General features: G+C 42.7%; 1 long non-coding RNA gene across 1 annotated transcript; it reads left to right on the forward strand.

Annotated features, from left to right (window-relative positions):
• The first annotated feature begins 10,491 nt into the window (after positions 1-10,491).
• Positions 10,492-19,376, forward strand: LOC141571318 (uncharacterized). The gene is made up of 3 exons (XR_012496085.1): positions 10,492-10,628; positions 11,855-12,395; positions 17,585-19,376. It is a non-coding gene; the product is annotated as an uncharacterized LOC141571318 (long non-coding RNA).
• Positions 19,377-20,187: the final 811 nt, after the last annotated feature.

The following is a 20,187-nucleotide window of genomic DNA, read 5'->3' on the forward strand; positions in this document are numbered from 1 at the left end:
TGTGTAATTAGACAAATACTTGGGGCTGTGGGAAACCCAAGATGGCCACTGTTGCTCCTTGCAAAGCCCATTTTTCAGTTTTTACATTCCTTTATGCGTCATTAGTGCTGTTAAGCTGGACTTAAATTAGATGAAGGAACTTACGAGCTGACATTACTGAAAGGGGACAGCTTACACAACTGCCAAGGTTTGTTTGATAAAGTCACTTCAAGAAAATGCCAAATAGGTAACAGCTGCCTTTCACGGTGAGCTCCTAGGAGACAAAGACTTTGGATATTGCTTACTGGAAAGGACATCAAATAAAAGACACACTCCAACCTCGTTGTAAGGGACCCTATCAGGCACCTAACCATGAATGTACATCGACTCCTATCTCTGACACTCACCTCCACCTACAGCGAACATTGAAAGCTCCTCTAGGATGAGAAGCCACTGACATCAGAAGTAGAGAGCTATCCCAAGACGTCAGCAAGGCCTGTGTACCTATGGATTGACGTTGAACCCAGAAACCATTTTGTTTGACTCTCTTTACCTGTCTGCTAATGATGTTAGTCATAGTAATAGCTTTATGTGTTCTTTGGTGTTTTTTTTTATATATATATAGTCCAACTGTTTATGATTACTGAAGATTCATAACTGTCAGTATTCATTTTATGCCTCACTAGATGCAAAATAGAGAAAAATAAGACATGGCAAAACTTGAATCATGGTAGTTCACAGGATAGAAATGATCCAGCATGCTTTTTTGCAATGAAGGTCCTAAGACCTGACTGCCTTCCATTTACCTGCCCTTCAATTTTTGGGACAGTCAGCCTCAACTCAATATACCATGGTTACGGTATCACCCTATTGCTAATGGCCCACCATTTCAACAAGACAACATCAATACCGAGACTTCCAAGGAATGAGCCTTCCTATAGTGCACTGAGACCATGCTATCTGACCAAAGTTCGGTCTGCGGTGCATCTTCCGAATTGATTATAACCAAAAGAGGGAATTGTGGATGAAAAGGGGGTGCTGTAGTAAATCTAACAGGGTTATCTGATCATAAATTCCTAACTGGGAACGTCATGGTGGGTGGTCACACCCCAGGCCTATAACTTCTTTAGTAAAAGGTTACTTTTGCCTTAAGCAAGCCCTACCCATTGTTTTCATGCATCTAGGTTAATATGCCTTTAAAATAAGCATAACTGTCCTCAAGAGAGCACATAATCTTGTTAACGATCCTATAATCCAATCCCCTCTTTGCTTTCTCCCAACGCCTGTCATCTTCCTTATGGTCCCTCCTTGATTTCAAATGCATAAAAGAAACTGCAGAACTGTTACTTTCCAAAGCATTTGAGATCTTGCTTCCTGGCAATTGTCGTCAGTTTTGACTCAAATGAAATCTTATAAAAATTCTTTGCAGGCTTGGACATTGCTTACATCAACAGATATATTTGGAGATAGAATTGAGAACACTTGCTGATGAGTTGAATTGGGGGGTGAGACAAACGTAGGAATTAAGAATGTTGTCAGGCTCTGGTTTGGTCAAGGAGCTGTATGGTGGTGGGTATGGGAAGGCACAGCTGGGAAGGCTGGGGGAGTAACAGGTGAAGGGAGATCAAAAGCGGAGTTCTGTTTTCTCTGGGTGCTTCCAGGCATGCCCGTAGAGACATCATAGGCAGTTGGCAGCGGCTGCACAGAAAGGAAGGTCAAGAAAAATCTGTTGTTAAGATGAGTGATAGTTTACTAGCAGAGGAGAGGAAGTTGGTGATGCAGGGAAAAGAGGAGATAATTACTTGAGCAAAGGCTCCCATAGAAGTTGAGGTTTTAGAGCAACAAAAACACAAGTGTTCCAGAACAATCAGAGCAGAGAGGCACAGAGTCCATGTGAGCCTTTGACGGGAACAGGGCCTTAGCCACTATGCCAGGAAATGGATGAGAAGGCAGGTAGCTGGTGGATTCAGTGGTGCAAGCGGAAGGAGTTTTGTCCTGTTGCTTCACATTTCTCATAGGAGGAAAGGCAAGGCCATGAGTCTAGAAGGAGGAGAGGAGGATGAATGTGTGTGAGAAGACTGAGAAATCAAAAGCTGTGGGATGTCACTTTGGAGTGTGTCACAGCAAGCATAATAGGGATTGTCGTAGAACAGCCTGCGGTCTGACAACTCCCCTGACATTTGTCAGTCAAGAATTTAAAGTGATTTGATTTTCCTCAAAATTCCAGGTAATTGGATGCATGTTTAGAATAGTTGGACCATCAACCAATATGATAGGAGGAGAGCAGAGTGATTTAAAAACAGCACGATATGTATCTGAATAAGAAAGATGTGAATACATTGGTGGTGGTGGGGCGGGGGGGGGGGGTCACTAAGTACAATAAACAGAGTAGACGGCCTATGGATTAAGATCTGAATGAGCTTTGGAAAGTGCTAGTGGAGCTACTAGGATAATGAGCTGCAAGTCTGGGAATCAAAGATGTGGGAAAGGATTGGAGCTCTGACCAGAGACGGGCAGCAATGGTGAGAGGAGTGACACTTAAACAAGTAGCTTAAGGGGGGAGAGGAGAGACACTCTACCATTGTCATGTGGCCATCAACCTGAGGCTTGTTAACCTAAAATAATGGGCCAAAGTGAGCTGTAAGAAGTATTTATTGGAGATGAATAAAAAATAGCTATTCGGGAAGTACTGATTAAAGCAGAAGTCCAAATGGTTTTCTAATTAGGAGACAAAGGCAATTGGTATTTTTGTGAGAAATGAAGGGGAACAATTACATCCATAGAAGGAAGGCATTTCTGTTGGTGCAGAGAAGCTAACATAGTACACTAATTCTAAACAACGTTTTTAATTTTCAGTCTGGTAGTCATCAGTCCAGTAGTCATAATATCTGCTTCCTCGTGGTCTTTGCAAACAGTTCTTTGGGACACAGTGGTGATTTAGATCCAGTCCAAAGGTTATTTTGCCCTGTTTTAACATGCCAAAGATTTGAGGGGTAACACGTGTTAAGCAGTTCCTCAGAAATGGCAACTCTAGCTCCTTTTTAGAGTGGCTCCGTTTTACAGGCTGCTGTTGCATAGAGATGCATAGTGGTCAGGGTTTCGTGGAGAGGGAGACTCCTCCATCCCTCTTTCCAACCGTGACCCACCTCCTCCTCCAACCTTCTGACTGGTGGTCGTCAGTCTTCATTCCTTTTGGAAAGACATCCTGAAAACCCTCAGGAATGGAATCCTGCAAATCATTGCCTCTCCCTAAATTTCACCCTGTGCACCCACGCAGCCAGGACTTTGCCACTGGTTTCATCATCTGGATTGCCACACTGCCACCAACACACACACCCTCTCCTCCTGGGGGTCCCTGTGAGCAGCCAGAATGGGCGCATGCAGGCAACACTGGCCTTTGACTCCTCCCAGATGTGCCCCTGACATTCAGCTTCCTGGGCTTGGTCCACCTTTCCTTTAGATAGGGAAACCTGAAGACAGTGTGAATCTCCACAGGTTAAAGTTCTCCCAACCCTTAGATGTGCAGTTTAAATACCTGACCTGGAGATGAATGGTCTCCGTGTTCTTTGATTTGTGTTAACAACCTGTACACGCAAAGCAAACTTATAAGCATAGCTTACTTCGATTTGCATACAGCTAACTTCTCCATGATTGACAGCTATTCCTGCAGAAAGAACTCTGCACAATTAGTAAGTGCAGGTTTGAAGGACCTTAACATTTCTAGAAAATCAATCCTAAGGAATGGACAAAAGCAAGTGCCCGTGGCCTCGCGTGGGCCCTGGCTGCAAAAGATGGCCACGTGGATGAAGGTTAGGCCGTGGTGAGAAGGGCGGACATCTCTGAGGCAGACTTCTGAAATTAGGTCATAGTGAGAGAACAGATAGGTTTTGGGTTATTATATAATCACAACTAAAAAGGAGCAGATTTCTAACCCGACATAAATAGCAACCGATAACAAGTATGTCAACTTTGATTTCCTGGGAAATATTGTCCTTTTTATTTGCTGTTTATTGTTTGCCCCCAAATGCACACCTGAAGACATTTTTTAAAGGGACTTTTTTTAGAGCATTCTGAACAATGGACAACTGAATGTGTTCTATTTCTGAATGCCTACACCTCGCTGCAATGGGAACAAATGTTCACGTTCATCAGCAGGAATCTTCAGAGTCAACAAGCCGTGCAGTCACTTTTTATACAGATTGGTTTTTACAGCTCTTGGCTTACTAGGTACATGAATAATGAGAACAGAGGTCCACAGCAGAGACAACATGCCCCATCGCTGGCAGCAAGGACCCCATGTCATGTCCGGTGTCCCTCTTCCCCCATTATGGTGGGATGGAGAATGCAGCTGTTTCTGAGTTTGAGGAAACAAGTCCCATTGAACTTGGTGCATCCTCTTGCCTTTCCCAGGTCTGCACTGAGATACTGGCTGGATTAATTATGCTGTTTATCAAAGCCAAATCCTTGATCTCGACAAGCAAGGAACATCACACACCCCCTCCTGTCATTAGTGATAAGGGGTTCTCATTCATGCAGAAGAAAAGGACTAATACCCTCTCGGGATGACTGTGCCAATCAATCTTGAAACCCTACGCCCACCCCAGAAATAACACAAAGATAGAAGAAGGTACAAACAAACATGCATAGCTTAATGGATCAGAAAGGAGTCAGAAACACAGTGGTCAGTTTTGTGGTGAGACTGGAAGCTGCAGCCACAGGCTCTGAGGCTTCAGAAGTGGAAACAGATTTGTTCTACATCCTGAGAGGTCACAGCTCCAAAGCACTCTATATGTGTTGGAGGATGAGCGCCAGGCTTGCTGCATAAACCGGGCCTATGATGAGGCTGGGGGCTGATGTAAAGGTCACACCTGGGGCCAGAGAGGCTGGGCTGCTCTGCAGTCACAGGCAATATTCCAGGACCTGGACAAACCATGCCGCCTCAAGAACTTGATTTTAGATGAACCTACGACGCCATGCTGCCACAGCAGGGAAGGAACCCCAGCTGTGTCTATGAGAACTGTGGCCCCTGGGAAGCCATGGATGATGAGGACACGAGCAAAACTGCTGAAACAGTGATGGTAGAGGAAAACAAAAACTTGCCATGCAAGATGCATTTGCAAACTAAACTTCTGAGCACACAGCCCAAATGAATACTAACCAAGAAAACCCAGCAATGAGAGCGTTCTCTCTCCTGACTAAACAACAGCATATTGAAATGTCTGTAATATAAATATGTTTGTATCTTTGGAGAGATACAGGAAGGATGGGTCTGCACTACAAAATAAGAAATTATAAAGGGAGGTATTGGGACCACATGTACATAAAAAATAACTAGTTTGAAATCTTAGACATGGGAAATACAGCCACTGGAAATTTTAAAAGTTCTTGAAGGATAATAAAAACATTGTGTTATTTTGTCTTTCTTTGGAGGAAAAAAATGAAATAAATCAGAAGAGAAAACTGAATAATTCATGCCTAGAACGGAGAGATAAAACAATTGAAGATATTACGTGTGGTTGAAAACTCACTGAGCTATTTCCCGATTGGAGGAAGAATGGAATAGCAGGATAAATTAAAATTAGCCTAGTCATTCTGGGGTGAAATTGAAGAACATCAAAGGTAAGAAAGAAAACTGTAAAAGCTACCAGAGAACACAGACCCACAAAAGGCAGATAATTACCAGGTAGATTTTCCATTAGTATTAAGAGATGCCAGAAGAAAACAAAATAACTTCAATCTTAAAATAACAACTTCCAATCTTGGATTCTGTATATTGAGTAGGAAGCACTGAAGAGCAGGGAACCTGGTGAATGGGAGAATAGAAAATGCAACAAGACAGGAGAAACTGACAGCTACAATAGAGAAATTCAAGGAAAACTAATCTTGGAAAGGATGGAGAGAACAAGGAGAAAAGACGGGCAGAACTGGGGAATGGTTTGCATTCTCTTAGGCACATTAGTGATGCACCCCCCTACAGAACAGTATGTGACAAAGCGTCATGCATATTTACTTTTCATTGATGATGACTTGGTAAAATTAGGGACCACCCACCCTGAGACTCAGTGTAAAGGCATTATAATAAGCAAATCCATATGCAAATGAGCCAAACAATAATTAGAAATTAAGCTTCACTCTGGAGAAGGGTCTAGAGTGAAATGTGAATTTTATATCATAGATCCAGAACGAAATCACAATAACATAATTTAAGTAGCAAAAAGGTTAATTTGATTCTCAGTGCTCGCAAAAGGCAGACTTGTCCACGTGCTTCATGTCTGGAAAGAAAGTGTAGGTAAAATCCAGCTCCCCTCTCGGGGGCTCTGCAGCAGGATTCAGAAAAATCCAAGGAGCCCACTGTTTGGATTTCTCTCCACGGTCAGGGATCACCCAGAAATCAGCAGTGTCATCCCTAAACCCAGCCATACTATCACTGCATAATGAGGGTGAATCACAGATGTTTTCAAACATACAAAGTATGTTCCCATTCAAAAGTCTTTCCTTAAAATGGGTCCAGAAGGACCCAGAGAGGTGGGTAAAACATAGGAAGTACCAGAAAGGCAAGAATTTATAAAATCAAAGTAGCTCATTGCAGTTAAAAGTAATAACTAAAATGTTGTTTGTTTTAAAGACAAGGTAAAATTAAAATACTATGCAATAATAAGGCAGATGGTGATAGAAGATTAAGAGGGTAGCAAAAGCACATAGTTACTTGTTTTATTCAGGAGTTCACAATGTGGGAATAGGATAGTTTGTGAACTTCACAAGAGCAATTCCTACGCAATGGTGATTTTTGTTTAAGTCTTGTGGTGAATTTAAGAAAGGACAACGTTTTCAACTTTATTTTTTTCATAATCATATGTTGATAAATGGGGACATAGCTGGAAGAGTAGAAAGAGTATTTGGGCTTCTGGGGTTTTATATTAATTTACTTGATGAGCTATATTACAAAGTGTTTTTGTGCCCAAAGGTAGATATGATTGCACTTAATGTTTTAGAGCTAAAAGAAGCAAGCTTAGAGAGGGCATGGAGGGGAGGTTCAGGCATTCGTAGAGCCAGGAAGAATGAGTAGTCTCAGAGAGAAGGAGCAAAAAGATTGATGAAGGATTCCTGGCAGCCTGGCAGCTAGGCTGAGAGGTCCAATTGACGTTGGAGAAGACAGTTAAAATATGGCTGAATGTCATGGCTATGTGTTTGTTCCTGTCATGTTCAGCTGCTTGGGTCTGTCAACCTTAAAAATAAAACAGTGAGTTATTTTACTAGCAGAGAAATTGCAATTCAGAACATGCAAACTAGGCAAACCACAGGAAAGGTCAAAGAACAAAGGACAGGAGCATTATTTTATAGAGAAAAAGGAGGATGTTGGGAAAGGTGGCTATGAGCAGAAGTCCATTAGAGGAGACGGAGAGTTCAAGTTTGTAGTAACTTCTCATTGGCTGAGATGCTGTGGCTTCTCACCGGCTGAGTTATTGCTGGACAAGCAGAAAATCTTCCTTACTCCTGCAAGAGTTAGTAAAGTAAGCTTGTTCCTACACCAATTTATAAACTAAGCTGTGACAGTTAGTACATGCATGAAACCACCTCTTGAGGGCCTCTTGACTATTTGAATGAGTTTTTCCTTTATTTATTTTCATAGGTATCTATCACAGATTAAGCAGTTTGCTGAACCAAAGCTGAGGGTTTCAAGGACAAATATACAAAACGAGAATGGGGCAAGAACATTGAGATTATCTGCAAGGGGAGGATTATTGTGAGGGAAGTGGGTGTATGATCAGGAAAATGGAGGTATGATGGTTCATGGCTTAGAGGGCTCCACAGACTGAAACATTTTGCAGTGGTCAAACTAGAAGAAATCCTGGTGTTGATAATGACCCAGTTTAGACCTTAACCATGAGAAAGGGTTTATAACGTGAACTATAGAAAAGAGCACTGCCAAGGAGAAGGTGCAGGAATGCAGGGGCCTGAGTGGAGGCTGCTTGGTCTGCATGAATGTGGAAGTCAACAAGTATGGTGACAGAGCAACAGAGAGAAGACAGAAAGCCAGGTGCTCTTTAAGGGTAATGGGGTGCACTTTGCACATGACAACAAAAAGGGCAGGAGGTGCTGTGGTGTTAGGGCTTCGGCTTCCAAGTTGGGCGGTATGGTTAGTGAGGAAGAAGGGAGTAGTCATGAAGTCATAATAAGGAACAGGAAGATGCATTTTCCACTTCAAGGCCTGGGGGAGAAAGGAATGCAGGCGGGGAAATGGCCACGACTTGAGGTGCCAAAAGAAAAATGGTCCCAAAGGAAGAAACTGTTTTCAGTTGGAGAATGAAAGTGAAAGGTCTCTTGAGGTGAGAGGCTGAGTATGTGGTCCTGACTGTGATGTCTGAGGGGCACCCTCGGGAGAATTTTGGGAGTTGGTGAGGCCTCCAACCTCTGCAAGTTCGGACCTGGGGTGAGGCCTGAAGTGCATGCACAGGGTTACAGAACATTATGGAATTAACACTATGAATCTGTTAGGAGTATGTTGGACAGCAGGCCTAAGGGTGGCTTCTGTTTAGAAACCAGGCATTGTGGGCAGTATGGAGACCAGGGGACGGCCTGACATGACTAAGTGGGAAGAGCGGAGCCCATGTGGGGAGGCACAGGCAGGGATGTGGCAGTGCCTCTAGGTTGTGTCCACAGCGAAAGGGCCCAACAGAGGACTGGAGGGCCACAGAAATGCCATCGCCACTGACCTGTGAGCAGACTTGATCAGCTTGTGCTACAAGGCATGCCTTTTCCTAGAGTGTCCTCTGTGATATGTATTCCTCATAATCTAGTGGATTTAGGTCAGATGTTTGGTGTTTGTGATGTGGCAGTCTTTCTTTCCACGGGGGTCATGACTAGCCCCGAGGTCATCTGTCCTCAGTTCTTCTTTAAAGTGATCACCACAGGTCTGACTCAAGCCCAGCCCCAGAATCCCCTTTACTCCAGGGACTCTTACTCAAGCTATGGCCAATCACCTCTTCCCCATCACTGCTGGGAAATGATGCATGGTAGAAATGAATGGGACACCAGGATAGTCCTAGGTATGCGGTATCTCAAGGCTGATTAATGACTGATTCATGAAATAGATAAATAGATCCCACCATGCTTCAAATACCCAAGCTGCGAAGAACATGTTTGTAGAACACTTCAGACCACGATTACACCTCAGACCACATCCTGAACCACTGATGTGAACTACCCTGCCACAAGAAATCATGCATGCATTTATAGGGTTCGACACATCTCCATGCCCATCTTTTCTGTTCCAAGAAACTGGCCAGTCAAAGAATGTGAAAACCATGAGCCATGCTTTCAAGTTGCTCATAGTCAAGTATGGGGACAAGTGGCCCAGTCTCTTTTCCAGAGCAGCAGAGAAAGTGAGTCTTTGCAGTGATTTATGGAAACAAGGTTCTAATAATCTGAAGACTACTTAGCTGGGGACAGGAAAGCAATGTCGGTTGTTCGTGTTAAAGGCCTTTTTCCCCACTCCCAGTTGAGTCGGAGAACAGTGATCCTCTCAAGTATTTTCTTATTTTCTCTGTGTTCATGAAATGATGTGAAAGTTCCTTTAGAATCCGTGCTCTGTGAGGCCCCTCAAGCTACAGAGAGCACCTCCAAGCCTCTGGAAGACTCTGGGAATGTCTGCTGGCCCAGCTGGCGTGCCGGTGATTCTCTCAACTATGCAAGCGGAAGCAAAAGTTATGCTCAATGATTTTCAGCTTGGTATTTGGCTCATTCCTAAGGAGACTATGAACGCGTATCAAAGCAATTAAGATGCTTAAGTTTTGCTAGATTTTTCCTTCCTGCAGTTAACATCTTTATTCAAAAACGTGTGTCAGCCTTCTTATTGTAGTGCTCCCATCACTGTTCTTACAGCTTTTACATTTTCTTGTCCAACACTGTCACTGGGTTTAGGGAAGTGTCACTTATTGGGTTGAAATGCTAATAATTACCTTGTGTGATGCAGATTTCACGATGTGTTAAAATGTCCCTTGGATCTGTCAACATTTTGACATCAGCTGCCGTGGTGGGGACTATACGGCATGAAATCTCTCTCTCTGTCTCAAACTCCCTCTCCTCACCCTCTCCCTTTTTCCCTCTAACACATACACATGGCTCATGCAAGCATCCACACTAACAGAAGCATGGGCATTCTTGGAGCCAGATGGTTATACTAGAAATTATGTGAGTCTCCTTGCACCAGGTCACAAAGGAAACAATTAGGAAAGTGTCAGCAAAAATATTTACTATTTATATCTTTTAGGGTCTAGGCAGGAAAGAGATTACATTCACAAATAGTAATTTAAAAAAATACAATAAAGTGCATTCAGCAAATGTGTGGCTAGGGTTTGGGGAAATCCGTGCAGGAGCCCTGGGGCCAGCGGTCCCAACTGGAAGAGGCAATAGGAGAGAGTAGCTAGCATCACCTGTTGTGCCAGCGAGGGCGGCTGTTTGGAGAAAGGAGCCTGGCTGGGCTTGTGTCCCGCAAAAGAGGGACATGGCCAGCCTGCATGATTCAGCAGTGACGACTCGGCTCCAGCCATCAGACTCCTCAGAGCACCTCGCCTTGGCCACGTCTGACAGGGCGCCGGGGCAAAGGAGCCTGCTAGTCCTCAGAGAGAAGAGGACCTATGGCAACAGAGGTGAGACCAGCACATTTTTCCTGCTCAGGGATTGTGTTCTGTTGTATCAGTTAGTTCCTTGCTGTATCACTCGGCTGTGGCTTCGGGTATCTTGTGCTGTCCTTGTGCATTCAGATGAAATAAGACTAAAGGTTACTGTCAGCTGCAGAAGCAAATTTAGAAGAGAATAACTGCCTCTTTCTGCTATACTCAGGAGGTCAGATCTGTTCATGTACAAGATGTCTCAATAGCGTAACACTTGTATTAGCCAAACGGTGAGCATTAGTCTCGGTGTGTCATTTGGCAATGCTCAAACTCAAGATAGAAATGGGTATTCCCAGAAAGTGATCTTCTGTTTCCAGCTGCATTACTTAACACCCAACTGGCTGCTCACACACACACTCAAGGTCTCGTCACTTACCTTATTTACACGGTTACTAAGACCAGGGCACTGGACACTTGACAATGGCTAGGACAATACTGAATATATATTGAAACTCTGTTCCATCTTTATAAAGAAACACAAATTCTTGAAAGTAACGTCCTCTGCATTTGGAAATCAGTCCAAAGCTTGAGAAAACCCTAAGAGTAATTTCTCTTTTTGTAACTAAAACATATGCATTCTCTAGCAAGAGATTGCATGAAATTGGCTATCCTTTAAGGATAATAGACACATAGGAGGTTTATTTGTTTGTTTGTTGTTTTATATTTCTGCCAAGAAATATATTTGTTTTTGTAAGACATGCCAAATCTTACTCTGGATCAAAACAGTGAAGCTGCTGAAGACAGAAATGGCCTGGTCATACCCAGTCCCAGGGCACAAGGAACACTCGAAGAACCTTCGTCTAGTTGAAACAACCCACCTACCCACCTAAGATAGTTTTGCTGTGGTCCCTGCTGGAGAGTAGGGAGGAGATGGAAGCCCAAGGAAGTTCCTTCTGGCTAGTGAGTCTAGATGAACAATTCTCAAAGTAGCTCCCCCTTTGTCAATAAGGGTAATAGACATTACATAAGAAAAGGGAGCCACACACGCTCAGAGTTTTGAGACATGCCAGGTTCCGTGAAGTTAAAATAGGTGACTTTACCGGTAACTTTGTGACTCTTCAACAGACAGACATGGTCCACACAAAATTATCCAGATTCATCTAACTATGGAGATCTGTTCTTTGATTTATTTTATGAAGCATCTGAAAGGGAATAATGTTCCCTGAAACATACTTTGAAAAACAATCATCTGATGTTTTCAGATCCCTGATATGTGTGCTAAGAGCTGGCCCTACAGAGACAAGCAAGATAAAGAAACAGGCATCCATTGTTCACAGAGCAAAGATGATCCCATCAGAATCAACTTCTGAGTACGCAAGGCGCAAGTGTTTTAAAAGATGTTTCCCTTGAAGCAAGAACAAAAATCTGGACAGAGGGTGTGCATTTTAGAAATGAATGGATTACAACACTGAAAACAAAACAGCTTCATGCTAAAACGAAGCTGCATTGACCTCAGTCATCAGGAAATTTTCTGTGTGCACAGGGAGGTCCCAGGTCCCGGCGGGTGTGTAGCTCTCCTTCTCCATCAGACTCTTGTCAGGAACAGCTGAGACCCCCGCACCTGCTTCCAAATGAGGAATCCTCAGAGTGGAGGGTGGCGTCTGCTTCCATGGGGGGAGCAGCCCACACCCTCAGAGCCTTGTCCCACAGGCCAAACCATGTCGCCCCCTTTTGGTCATCGTCAGGTGCTTCCCGCTCTCAAGTCGTCTTAAACCACTGGTCCATCCAGACACAAAGAGCAAGGTAAGGACACTGCATTGTATTTTTAATTTTAGAAAAATCGAAAACTTAGAGAGAGCTTTCATTTGCATTGTTTATGAGGAGCCGAGGGTTGGTAGGAAAACCACAGGATGAAAATATCATTAGAAAATTCTTCGCTGAAGCCGGGGAGCCTTTCACTCCTGTGTGGCCCCCGTGGAAATTCTCTCTATAGGCCTGAAAGGGAGCTCCTCCTTCTCTTCAGCATCTGGGGTCCACCAGGTCCTGGAAATGCACAAAGCATCCCAAGAGCCTACGTCCCATACAGGCAGCAGATGATAAGAACATGGGATGTTTTTGAAATTGCTAGAAACCCTGATTCAGCTCTGTAGCTGAAAATGGGTACATACATGTCAACCAGAGAAAAACAACAATACTGACTTTATGCCGTCAACACTACTCAATATCATGGAAATGTTTGTCCTGTTGATTGGAAACGAGTTCTTCTTACTTCAACAGAAAGACAGGCCTGAAGAACACTGCTTTCATATTTGTTTTCTGGGAGACTCGTGTTATGCTGGTAATCAACAGTTCTACTTTGACAGCTTTCGTTTCCAATAAATATAGATGCCAATGAGAGTGCCCAATGTTCCCTGACTCAAATCCAGAAGGAGCAGGTGCGTTTGCTGGGTGAGTCACGCCATGGCAGCCAGGATGGTGACATGGCTACAGAGGCACCTAATGGAATAAAAGCAAGCAAAGAGGAGGGCTAGGCTTCTGGGATCACAGTTACGTGGAGTTTGGGGATCCTGGGAGGTTTGATTGTTGTTTCTCATTACTGTTAAAAACAGTAGCACCATCCAAGGTTCCAAGAAAATTTTCTGTATTAATAGATGGATATATATTTTTATCCATTCATCTTTTGGTGGACATTTAGGTTGTTTCCACATTTTGATTATGGATAAAACAGAAAGAGAGAGAAGGAGAGAGAGACATACAATGAACTACTATTCATTCAGCCTGAAAAAAAGAAAGAAATCCTACCATACGTGAAAACATGAATGAACCTTGAGGACATTATGCTACATGAAATAAGCCAGCCACAGAAGGACAAATACTGCACGATTCCACCTATACGAGGAATCTGAAATAGTCAGTCAGAGAAACAGAGAGTGGAATGGTGGTTCTCAGGGCCCAGGAGGAATGGGTAGCTTCTGTTCAGTGGGTTACCCTTTCAGTTATGCCAGATAAGTAAATTCTAGAGCTTTGCTGTTTGGCATCATGCCTGCAGGGAGCAACACTGTTCTGTGCCCTGAAAGATACACTAAGTACTTCCACAACAATATTTTTTAAAAGATGAACATTTGACCAATCCTAAGACTTTCCTTATTTATTTTTATTCAAAAGGTATTATCATGCACACTGATACATGGTTCATGCCAGTTTTCTAAGTCAAAATACCCATCTTACCAAAAGCACCTCAGAGGAAGCTCTTTCATAACAAAGTAACATACGAATGCAACAGTATTAGAGATACTTGACTTCATTCTAAATAAATACATTCACAATTAAACTAGTTATTGAAATGAAGAAAACACATATAATTTCACTTATTTCATTTAAAGGTCTTAAAATATCTCCAAGGATAACAGTAGTTTCTGAGGCTAAGGTCCACGTGTGCAATAATCTTATAAATAAACCACAAAGTCGTGTTTAGAAACAAGATATAGACAAGGTGCTACAGTGGCAGGCTTAAGAAATGGAAGAAGGAATTTGGAGTCCTTTCTCAAATTATTGTTTTCATTAATGAGAACGTAGTCGTGCAACAGGAAAACAGGCTGTGCATTTTGATTTAGGACACTGTTTTAAAGTTCTTTAAATATTCTGTAGTTCAAATGGGCTTTTGACATCATTGAACTCCGATTTAAATGCTAGGTAAAAACGGGACAGTTTTCTTAACAACCACTAGGGAATTTGGCAAAACCAATATAGCGAGGATACCGCAGTAGAGCTAGGCTGGATGAAACACTGAATCCCATCTGTGGGAAGCACCAATGTGGTCTCCTATTCAGAGGGGCACATCAAGCATCACTCTCTGGTTCTCTCCTGCACCCCTGAGGAACTCTTCTCTTCTCCCCAGTCCTTCTGCCCTGCTTTGCCGTGGACTCCATGGGGCAGGCACACGACAGGTGAGGCTGCTGGGCTGACGGCCCCTCTGCAGCAGCTGCTCTTGCCACAGAGCGAAGGAGACTGCAGGGCTGTGTCAGGGCTGGCCCAGTGGTAGTCACTCTGTGAAAGAGCACAGCTGATACCACTCTTCCAGGAACTTGCAAAGGAGGCCATCAGAGACACGGTTTCAGGAGCCATCATGACATACAGTTTGCCGTGACCACATGCTCCAGTTATAAATCAGAAAGCACACTTGTTCACCTAGATGAGCTAAGTATACAGAAAAGGATGATGATTCATTCTGCTTGTTCCCAGCACTTACTGTATGACCATGGCTTTCACTCTTTTTTTTTTTTTTTTTTTTTTTCCTACAAACGCATTTCACCCTGGAGAGAATTTCTGATAATAAATGGACCTCAGTGAAGCGCCTAGAAAACAGTGTTAAATGTTAAATTTGGTATTATTATCAAATAGTCTCTATAATAATGTGTCATTTAGGGTAATCAAACTGTTCATGAAAAGTTGCTAACTAAACAGCTATATGACCTTTGGTGGGAGGTTGTATTGTTGCTCAGGAAATATTTATTTCCTTTGCCACACCCCCAAGCCCAGCTTCAGCCCCAGGAAGATATACACCCTTGTCCCACAGTGATTGGCTGAGTAACTTGCTCTGGCTTCCTGGAATGTGATTGGAGGTAGATGTGCCTGTCTGAGCAAACACATAAACAGACGTGCTTGTTTTGGCTCACTCTGTGCTCCTACTGTCTGCATGGGAACCACATGCCCCAGGTAGTGACCCTTCCTTCAGCCAGGAAATACATGGAAATCAGATCTCTGCCTACCTGCAGCCTACAGGAGAACTGCCACAGCCTACCTGCACACCCAGGAGTGAGCAATAAAGAAATGCTAGCTGTTTTAAGTCACTGAGAAAGGGAGCTGCTTGTTGATGCAAAAGCTGACTAATACTTACCTGTTTGCTCATTGACTCACAGTATCGTTCCAGAATATACTTTTTATTTTACTGTTCTTCAATTGGCAGTTATCAGCTAGCTATTGCCACAACAATGCTGAGTGAAAGACACACATAAAGTTGCAGTAGCGTATGATGATATGTGTGGCTGTCTCATGCACTTGAGCATGGACTGGAGGAAATCAGTGTAGGCTGGGCTGGGCTGGGGTGAGTTGGCTGGAGTAGCTCTGCACCATGTGTCTCACATCCAGTTCCTGGACCAGCAGGCAATGCTAGGCCTGGGAGCCCAGCTGGGCAAATACTTTTCAAGCCTCTGCTTTTGTCATGAATGCTAACGTCCAAGTTGCATGACCAAGCCAACCTCAATGGACCACGTATATCCCTCCTTGGAGGTGAAGGGGAGGGACTGAATATTTGTGAAAATAATCTAATTTACTGCACGAGTTAGTCCTAATATTTTACTGGAGGTGATTCGTTTTTATTTTACGTAATGCTTTCCCTTTCCATTTCCAGGCTGCATACAAGCTGCCTTCAAAGTATTCTGCCATTTACTATTTATATAATGTGACCACCTGTGACCTAATTAACTGATCATTCTCCACGTTATCTATTTAATGTCAATCAAGCAGAATAGAACATATTTGTTGTGCGGGGTGTCATGCGGGGTCTCTAGTCCCTCTCCCCACATGAGAACGCAGGATGTGGTAAGGCCAAAAAGGGACACCCATGGAGACATAGATAGGGGAGTCATACCACTATGGTCTCACTGGCGGCTGGGTTGGATACACAGGAAGCAGGAGTGTTGGGACAGAGCCAGGAGTGCAGTTTCCAGGCTCTCGCCCTCACATGGAAAGGTGCTGGCTCAGGTAGTAAATGGCCATCAACTGTGATTGGATGGCCATCAGCTGTGGCTAGTTGGCCATCAGCTGTAACCAGTGAGCCATTGGCCACTAATATAACTGCCATGGCTACGCTAGCAAAGCAATGGGGGCCTAGCAAGAAGATGGTGGCTGAGCTGGCAAGAGCAGATTGCAGTTAGCAAATGAGGTTGGTTGGCAGAGAAGTAGATGACAGGTTGCGGATAGTGTGGCTCCTGCTTCCTGTGTCTCCAACCCAGCCACCGGCAAGAATATAGTGGTATGACTCCCCTATCTATGGCTCTGTGGGTGTTCCTTTTTGGCCTCACTATATCCTGCATTCCTATGTGGGGAGCGGGACCAGAGACCCTGCGTGACACCCTGCATGACAAATGGCGCAGCGAGCAGGGTCCCCTGCATGACAAGGAACCACACTATCTGCAACCTGCCGTCTACTTTTCTCTGCCAACCAACCTCACTTGTTAGCTGAAATCTGCCATGCTAACTGCAATCCGCTCATACTAGCTCAGCCACCGTCTTCTTGTTGGCCCCCATTTGCTGCTAGCATAGCCACGGCAGTTATATTAGTGGCCAATGGCTCACTGGTTACAGCTGATGGCCAACTAGCCACAGCTGATGGCCATCCAATCACAGGTGATGGCCATTTACTACCTGAGCCAGCACCTTTCCATGTGAGGCCAAGAGCCTGGAAACTGCACTCCTGGCTCTGTCCCCACATATCAAACAGCACATTTAAGAATATGACACACTTCTGTGCTGTTCAGCATAGTGCCATAAGCCACATGTGACTATCGAGCATTTGAAATGTTGCTAGTCCAAAGTGAGATGCTTTGTTAGTGTAAAACACACACTGAATTTTGAAGTCTTCATATAAAACTGCAAAATTCATCATTAACAATTTTTATATTGATTATATGTTGAAATAAAAATATTTTGGATATACTGGCTTATGTAAAATATAGCATTAATACTAACTTCACCTACTGATGTCAGGGAAAATGTCAAGTAAGGACCTCTGAAAGCCCTCCCCTCCATGAAAGCAATGAGACCACTGACAAAAATTGTCAGAATCTAACTTTTTTCAGGACTCTGAAAATTATCTAAAAGGTTATACAACTTAGCGAGCAGTTTCAAGGGGGAAAAATGAGCAAATTCTGATAAAAGCAACAAGCTGTATGACATTTTAACTTGCTTCATTTCATTTCTCCCCTCCCCAGTGCCTCAGTGCCCTTGGAAACTATCAGTCTGTGATCATGGTGAAAGCCAGCAGCCTAGCCATCACTGGAGGAGACAGAATGGAGGCCCATCTGGGATTCCCTTTAAGTCTTTTCTCACAAAGCTTGTTTTCATTTTACTTGCCTCAGAGCTTGTCCAGTACCAGGAATTTTTTCCCCAGGAGTGTTTATCTAAAATAATCAGAGGTAATTGTTGAATGTCACAGCTGCCTACAGTAGTAGAAAATAATTGGGTGAGAATAGGTTAACCAAAAAGCTTAAAAATAAAAACTGGAGAATGAGATGTCCAAGGGATGCTTTAGAAAGTTCTGAGATATTTCTGTAAATCTAGAAGTTCATGCTCATGCAGATACATAGAGTTGTGTGCAGGCTCAGCAAAGTTTTTAAAAAGCCCTAAATCCCTACCAGTGGATGACCTTGGAGCTCTATGCCAGTAGGAAGTGAAGGCTAAGGCAGAGTTGCCAACTATTTGGCTGAGTGTTGAAAGCATTTCCCAACTTGCATTCAGAGTCCCTTGGAGAAGATTGGGAGACTTGTTGGTTTCAGACACTTAAGGAAATCTCTGTCTAATCACTAGCTGACCACAACTCTGAGTAGAGACTAAGTGACCAAATATGACGAAGAATATACATTTGTACAGACTAATTTCAGAAAAGTCACTAAACAAACAACAAACTATACAACAACAAATCCTGGGGAGAGACATGAATCTGATTCCCAGAGTTGCCACATTGTAATATCTAAGGTGTTCAATTTTCAATGTAAAAAAAAAGTATGAGAGTTAAAAAAACAAGAAAGTATGGCTCATGCACATGGCAAAAAAGTTGTTGATAGAAATGGTCCATGAGAAAGCCTACACATTGAACCTACTAGAAAAAAAACTTCAAATAATCTATTTTAAATGTACAGAAAGAACTAAAGGAAACTATGTCTAGAGAGCTGATGGAGAATATGAGAATGATGTCTCATCTGGTAGAGAACATTAATAAAGAGAAATTATTAAAAGAGTCAAATAGAAATTCTGGAGTTGAAAAGTACAATACTAAAATAAAAAGCTCACTGTAAGAGTTCTCAACAGCATATTTTAGAAGGCAGAAGAAAGAACCAGCATACCTGAAAATAGTTAATTGAGCTTATCTATTGTGTAAAAAAGAAAAAAAATTAAAAATGAAGAGAGCCTCAGATCTGTGGGATGCCATTAAGTGTACCTATAAACACATAATGGGAGTCACAAGGAGTGAAGAAAGAGAAAGAGGCAGAAATAATATTTGAAGAAATAATGATCAAAATTTGATGAACATTAATTTACACATGCAAGTAGCTCATGAACCTAAATAGAATAAACTCAAAGAGATCCACACCTAGACACATCATAATCAAACTAACAAAAGTCAAAGACAAAAAGAGAATCTTGAAAGAAGCTACTTGTCATGCACAAAGAAGCCATGGTAAGATTAAGGGCTAATTTCTCACCTGAAACAATGGAGGTCAGAAGGCAGTGGCATGACATATTCAAAGTGCCGAAAGGAAAGAAAAAAACTATCAAGGAAGAATTCTATATCTAGAGAAGCTGTCCTTCAAAATGAAAGCAAAATTAAAACATGCTAAGAAAAGAAGCAACCTGGAAGAAATTTCTCTAACAGACTCTCTAAAATACATATTGAAAGAAGCACATCAGGCTGAAATGGGAGGAAACTGGACAGTAACTCTAATGCATACTGAGAAAAAGTATATACTTCTTCTGATAAAAGTAACTACACAGACAAAAATAAAAGACAGCATAAATGTACTTTTTATTTGTAACTTCTTTTTTTCTATGTGATTTAAAAGAACACTTCATAACAATGGTTATAAATCTAGGTTAATAGGAACCCAGTATTTAATGAGGTAATCTGTAACAACAACAGAATAAAGAGAGATATATAGGAGCAAGGTTTTTATGTGCTATTGAAATTAAGTTGGTATTAATACAAAGTAGATGTTATAAATTAAGATGTGCCTCCAAAGGGAACACAGGGAGCAAGGAGAGTGAGACAAAGGTTCTAGTTTAGAGGAACAGTGGTGGTATCCCAGGTATGTTAGTTTCTTTGCCACTATAATAAATTATCATAAACTTAGTGGTTTAAAGCAACACGGATCTATTATTTTATAGTTCTGGAAATCAGAAGTTTCAGTAGGTTAAAATCAAGGTGTCAGTAGGACTGCATTCTTTCTGGAGGTCCTAAGGAGAAATCCATTTCTTTGTTTTACCAGTTTCTAGAGGATACCCCTTTCCTTAGCTCATGGACCTTCATCACTCTGACCTCTGCTTCTGTTGTCACATCTCCTTCTCTGACTCTGACCGTCCGGCTTCCGTAAGGATGCTTGTGATTGCATCAGGTCCATCATGTAACTCAGGATCATCTCCCTATCTCAAGATCTTTCACTGCATCACACCTGCAAAGTCTCTTAAGCCATGTAAGGTAACATAGTCACGGGTTCCAGGGATTAAGATGTGGTCATCTTTGGGGACCATAATGCACCCAACCACAGCAGGCACAAGTGGTACAATTGGAGGTGAGGACTATCCTGGCAGGATGCAAGGT

The sequence above is a fragment of the Rhinolophus sinicus genome, linkage group LG04, assembly GCF_036562045.2.
Source record: "Rhinolophus sinicus isolate RSC01 linkage group LG04, ASM3656204v1, whole genome shotgun sequence".
NCBI lineage: Eukaryota > Metazoa > Chordata > Mammalia > Chiroptera > Rhinolophidae > Rhinolophus > Rhinolophus sinicus.